Source organism: Marmota marmota, unplaced genomic scaffold (genome assembly GCF_001458135.2).
Source record: "Marmota marmota marmota unplaced genomic scaffold, marMar, whole genome shotgun sequence".
Taxonomy (NCBI): domain Eukaryota; kingdom Metazoa; phylum Chordata; class Mammalia; order Rodentia; family Sciuridae; genus Marmota; species Marmota marmota.
This window is the reverse complement of record NW_026000249.1, coordinates 31525030-31531890: the sequence shown is the minus strand read 5'-3', so window position 1 is coordinate 31531890 and position 6861 is coordinate 31525030. Positions and strand designations below refer to the sequence as shown.

Genomic DNA, 6861 nt, shown 5'->3' with positions numbered 1-6861 from the left:
TTTTTTTTTTTTTTTTTTTTTTTTGCCTTTTCTAACAGTCTACGTGTTGGATTTGTATTCCACTAAGAGAATTTCAGGTATATTGTCAAAATGATAGGATATTAAAGTTAAAAAGGGATCTTTCTAGCCAAACCTGAAAAAAATCTTTTCTATAGCACTTTGGGCAGATGGTTATATAGCCGGTCCTGATATGCCTCTAATGAGTAAGGAGCTGCTAACTCTTCCCTCTGCTTATTTATTTATTTATTTACTGTGTGTGTGTGTGTGTGTGTGTGTGTGTGTGTGTGTGTGGTACTGGGAAAGGAACACAGGGCCTCCAGTATGGTGGGCAAATACTCCATAGTGAGCCACATCCCCAGCCCTCATTATCTAATTTATAGTGAAGTAAATGCTCCTTTAAGAAGAAAGAACATTATTGAAATTCACAATAGTAAAATAAAATAGAAATTTAATGATTCATGACCTTCATTTTTTTTTAAAAGGAGAAACAGGTAGAAAGGAAGAAAAAAAAGAGTAAATAGAACACAATCAGAGTGTATTGTACTTGGGAAGAGTAAGTATTGTTTCATGAATTGTTGTTTCTTTCTTTCATGTGCATGTGCACCTCTGCATGTGGGTGTATGTGAACTGGGCTGCACTAAAACATAGCTGTTATTGTGTTGCAGTGTTTGGAAAAAAATCCTGTTAGAGCCACCTCTACTAGTTCTTGCCTCAGTGTTTTTTTTTTTTTTTCTTGGTACTGGGGACTAAACTCAGGGGCACTCAACCACTGAGCCACATCCCCAGGTCTGTTTTGTATTTTATTTAGAGATAGTTGCTTAGTACCTCGCCATTGCTGAGGCTGGCTTTGAACTCGTGATCCCCCTGCCTCAGCCTCCTGAGCCGCTGGGATTAGAGCCGCTGGGATTACTGGTGTGCACCACCACACAGGCTTGCCTTGGTGTTTTAAATTCAGGTCTTCAACTTTTTTAAAAAATGTTTTTCTCCTTGTTATACTGGGGATTGAACCCAGGGGTACACTACCACTGAGGTAGTCCCAGCCCTGTTTATTTTTTATTTTATTTTGAGACAGGGTCTCACTAAATTGCCAGGGCTGGCCATAAATTTGTAATTCTCCTGTCTCAACCTCCTGAATAGTTGGGATTAAAGGTATGCACCATCGTACCACTTGGATCTCCACCTTCTTTCAAGGCCATGTCTAGTCTCTGTCCTTCTAGAACCCTTGACAGAGCTCAACCAGACTTTCTTCATGTTTTAAAAATTTTGAGATTTCTAAAATTTTTTGAGGTACAGTTTGCATAACAAAATTAACCATTACCACTTAAAAATATACAGTTCAATGGTGCTTAGTACACTCACAGTCTTGGACAACTATCACCTTTGTTTATGGTACTGGGGATTGAACCCAGGGGTACTATACCACTGAGCCACATCCCCAGCCCTTTTTATTTTTAATTTTGAGGCAGGGTCTCAATAAAATGTCCAGGCTGGTCTTCAACTTGGGAGCTTCCTGCCACAGTCTCTCGAGTAGTTGGGATTATAGGCAACATGTGCCACTGTGCCTCCAAGAAGTTGTCATCACTCCAAATCTCAACTGTTATTTTTTTTAATTCTGCAGGAGTTGGGTTTTTTTTAAAAATCCTGAAATGATTTTTAAGCTTCAGGGAATTTCTTCATAGAAATTATATCTATAGGGATGGGAGATGTAGCTTAGTGGTAGAGCTCTTGCCGAGCATTTGCAAGTCCCTGGGTTCCATCCTCAGCACCACACACTTCCACGGGGTGTGTGTGTGTGTATACACACACACATAATTATATAATATAAAACTATATAAAATGATATATACATATATAATTATATAAAGTATAAATATAATTTATTTTCTATAACTCATGGTACATTAGCATGATCAGTGCTAATTACTATTATTAACAGTAATTGTAATAATAGTAATTGTCTCTGAGTCAAGAATGAGAGTTTTCTGTGGATCTGTTCACTTCACTGTGACTTATTCAACTACACTTACCCTTTCCCACAAAAGGCATCAACTCTAAAGCAAGTGTGAGTATAGTAGAGGAAATGTCAGGTTGTTTCTTCTTATCCTAAAATTTCCTACTTAATGTTTTTCCTTTTTACCTTAACCACGTAGACCTAAATGTCCTCTCTAGTTTATAGTTTAGGATTGCTAATGAGGAATGATAAATGGCATATGGTATGAGCAAGAGCAATTTTCTCTCCTGCTTAAAATGAAAAATGACTTTTACCCAGTATTTGAGAAACAGCAAAACAGGTAGTAAGGCTTAGTTTATACTTTTTTCCTTTTCATACATTTTTTTTAAAAACCTCATAAATCAGCATAATTCATTCCTGGTAAATAAACTAAGATTATTATTTCTGTTTTAATCCATGGTAGGATCTATTTTTTCAAGAAGTGGGTTCACTTGAAGTAATTTAAATAAAGGTTGTAAATTCATTTTAGTCAAGCTACTTACAATATGAAAACATGTTGGCAGGCTGGAAACAAGGAGTATGCTATATTGCCAGATGTGGTGGCACACATCTATAATCACAGCAGCTAGGGAGGCTAAGGCAGGAGGATCGTGAGTTCAAAGCCAGCCTCAGCAACCATGAGGCCCTAAGCAACTCAGTGAAACCCTGTCTCTAAATAAAATACAAAATAGGGTTGGGGATGTGGCTCAGTAGTCGAGTGCCCCTGAGTTCAATCCCTGATACCCATGGGGGAAAAAAAAAAAGAAATATCCTGTATTGGGAACCTGGGCTTTACACATAGGGATTCAAATCCTACCTCAGCCATGTATGGTGGCCCACACCTATAATTCCAGTTACTCCGCATACTGAGGCAGGAGGATGGCAAGTTCAAGGCCAGCCTGGGCAATTTAGTAAGACCCTGTCTCAAAATAAGAAATAAGGGGCGCTGGGGCTGTAGCTCTGTGGTAGAGCACTTGTCTCACAGGTGTGAGGCCCTGGGTTCGATCCTCAGCACCACATAAAGCAAATAAATAAATAAAGGTATTGTGTCCATCTACAACTAAAAAAAAAAAGAAGAAGAAATAAAAAAGGGCTCAATGATAGAACACCCCTGGTTTCAATCCTTAGTACTAGAAAAAGAAAGAAAAAAGTTGGCAATGATAAATAACAAAGCTACTAAAATCATTTGAGAAAGTAATATGAATAAAAATATAATCTAAGACAGTTTTATACAGGACATAAAAATTAAAAGTTTTTAAAATCTGACTGATGTGATTCGGCTCAATACAGGCAGTTACAAAATTATAATCTTGATTTCTTTATAGGCATACATACCTAAGAGTGCTATTTTTCAAGAAACTGAAAGAATAATATTTACCTTTCCAATGTGAAATTTATGCATATATTTTGCCACATAAATAGTCAATTCCGGATCAGACTTGTGATAAGTGCATATGAATTTTATTTTCAATTGAAATGAAATTTCTGGCTTTTTTCTCCATACCTGTTAAACAAGGAAAGCTTTGCTTACACATATAAGAAGTTGAAAACTTCAGCAAAATGATCATTGCTTTCTTAGGAATGTCAGGCTACTTGACTTTCATATAAAGTCAGAACTGGCCATATGGTGGATGTTTGTTTAACTTTATAAGAAATCCTCTAGCTATCTTCCAGTTTGCATTCCCATCAGCAATGAATGAGTTCCTGTTGTTCTGAATCCTTGTAAGCAATTGATATTGTCAATATTTTAGATTTTAGCTGTTGTAATAGACGTGTAGTGTATCTTGATTTTAATTTTTATTTCTCTAATAGTTATCATGTTGCACTGCTTTTTATGGACTTCTTTGCCTTTGATATATTTCCTTTGGTAAAATATCTAATGTCTTCTACATATTTTTAATTGGGTTATTTCCTTACTATTGAGTTTTGATGGTTTTAAAAAATATATTCTGGGGGCCTGGGGATGTAACTCAGTGCTAGGGCACTTGCCTAGCAGGTGTGAGTGCAAGACCCTGAGTTCAATCTCCCTTATCTCAAAAAAAAAAAAAAATCAAAAAACTGTGGGCTAGGGGTATAGCTCAGTTGGTAGAGCACTTGCCTAGCATGCACAAGGCCCTGGGTTCAATCCCCAGCACCTCCAAAATAAAATTTGCACAAAAGTCCATTGTTGAATATGTGGGCTGCAAATATTTTCTCCCATACTATGGACTGGCTGTCTTTTCATTTTTTTAGATGGTGTCTTTTGAAGCATTAACTTTGACAATTTATTGCAGCATTATTTATAATAGCACAAGAGTGGAAATAATATAACTATANTATATATATATATATATATTTTCAATGATAAAATATAACATGAGTTCAAACATATTTCCAGTGCAAATTAAGGATTATAGGATTTTTATTTAACTTCTTTGATTTAATATTTATCTTTTATTTGCATTGAAAATGTTGATTCACAAGGATGAGAACATAATTATTCATTGTTCCATCTTACCATAAATAAAAAATATATGCATATGATAGTTTCTGACTAATAATAATGACATTAGGGGCTGGAGTTTGGCTCAGCCGCAGAGCGCTCACCTGGCTCAGGCGAGGCCCTGGGTTCGATCCTTAGCACCACATAAAAATAAAGTAAAGGTATTGTGTCCAACTACAACTAAAACAAAATATTTAAAAAATAATAATAATGACATTATTAGCAATTTGAGTTTTAAAAATAGTTTAAGATTTCTTTGTAGTTCTTTCTGTTTTTACAGTATATCCCACTACTAATGTACTGTCAAATTGCTGGGTTTTAATTTCATTTAACTGATTGCTGGGAGTGTAGTTTCATTTCATTGTGCTTTTGATTCTTAATTAAATTATTTTTTTGGTTCAAAGTCAAATTTAGAAAGTAAGATGCTTTTAGAGAGATCTAGCTTTTATCCATGTCCTGGACACCTTACCACTTTGTTTCCCTCCCTCTATAAGTTACTTAAAAAAATGATTTAGCTTTGGGCTACTCCTCTCCCATCTCCTTTCTCACTTGGTTTTTACATCAGCAAATTCTTAAATATGTTTACATGCTTCCCCTTTATTATAGAAATGGTGGCATACTCTGCACATTCTCTGGCATATTCCTTTTTCATTTTAAGAGTATATCTTAGAGATCACTTCATAGAAGTAGAGAGAGCTATTTTTCTTATTTCTTTTCACAGCTATAGGGCTACTCCATTGTATGAACTTACAATAGTTTATTCAACTCATCCCCTTTTGATGTATAGTTATATTATTTCCACTCTTGTGCTATTATAAATAATGCTGCAATAAATTGTCAAAGTTAATGCTTCAAAAGACACCATCTAAAAAAATGAAAAGACAGCCAGTCCATAGTATGGGAGAAAATATTTGCAAAGTGTATATGTTATGAGGGACTTATTTTGGGAATATATAAAGAACTCCCTAAACTCAGCAATAAAAAGATAATAATCCAAACAAAAAAGGAGGCTGGGTGCAGTTGTGCATGCCTATAATCCCAGCTACTTGGGAGGCCAAGGTAGAATGATCACAAGTTCAAGGCCAGTCTGGGCAATTTAGTGAGATCTTGTTTCAAAATTTAAAGAAGAAATAAATAAAAGGGCTGGGGTGTAGCTCAGTGGTAGAATGACTCTGAGTTCAACCCCATGTACCAAAAAAAGGGAAAAGGGGTGGGGGGGCCAAAGGATTTGAACAGACATTTGTCCAGAGAAAATGTATAAAGAGCCAATATGCACAATAAAAGATGTTTAACATCTGTATTCATTACAGGCATGCAAACTAAAATTAAAATAAGATATTATTTCATACCTATTAGGATGACTATAACAAAACAGATAATCCAAGTTGGGGGGATGTAGAGAAATTAGAACCTTCACGAATTGATGGTAAGAATGTAGTATTGCTGTTATGAAAAATAGTCTGGTCATTCCTCAAATGGTTGAACACAGAGTTAATACTTTATGGCACAAAACTCCTAGGTATATATGTAAGAGAAAAGAAGACATATGCTCACACAAAAAAATGTGCACATTAATATTTATAACAACATTGTGCATAATTTTTATCATATCTTTTTAAAAAATTGGGTAGTGGAGATTGGGCCCAGGGCCTTGTGCATACTGTACCACTGAGCTATCTTTCTAGCTCAGCATTCTTCATAATTTCCCCCAAATGGAATCAACCCAAATGTCTTTCAGCTGATAGGTAGATAAATAAGATGTGGCTTATACATACAATGGATTGTTCATCCATAAAAAGTAATGAAGTGGGGCTGGGGATGTGGCTCAAGCAGTAGCGTACTCGCCTAGCATGCGCGGGGCGCTGGGTTCCATCCTCAGCACCACATAAAATAAAATAAAGATGTTGTGTCCACCGAAAACTGAAAAATAAATATTAAAAAATTTTCTCTCTCTCTCTCTCTCTCTCTCTCTCTCTCTCTCTCTCTCTCTCTCTCTCTTAAAAAAAGAAAAAGTAATGAAGTGCTGGGCATGGTGGCACACACCTGTAATCCCATGTTCAAAGCCAGCCTCAGCAACTTAGTGAGGCCCTAAGGAACTTAGCGAGAACTTGTCTCAATAATAATAATAATAATAATAATAATAATAATAATAGTAGTAGTAGTAGTAAAAGGGAAAAAGAAGGGCTGGTAATGTGGCTCAGTGGTTGAGCACCCCTGGATTCAATTCCCAGTACCAATAAATAAATAAATAAGTAGAAAAAAAATGAAGTACCAATACATCAATACATGGTTGAACCTCCAAACCATTATGTTAAAAACAATATGCAAAAGGTCAAATATTATATGATCCCTTTTTGTGAAATTTACAGAATAGACTATAGGGAAAGAA

At 35.7% G+C, this 6861-nt stretch overlaps 1 non-coding gene across 1 annotated transcript; it reads left to right on the top strand.

Moving 5' to 3' along the window:
• Window positions 1-4057: 4057 nt before the first annotated feature.
• Trnaa-agc lies at window positions 4058-4130 on the top strand. The gene has a single exon. It is a non-coding gene; the product is annotated as a tRNA-Ala (tRNA).
• The last annotated feature ends 2731 nt before the right edge of the window (window positions 4131-6861 follow it).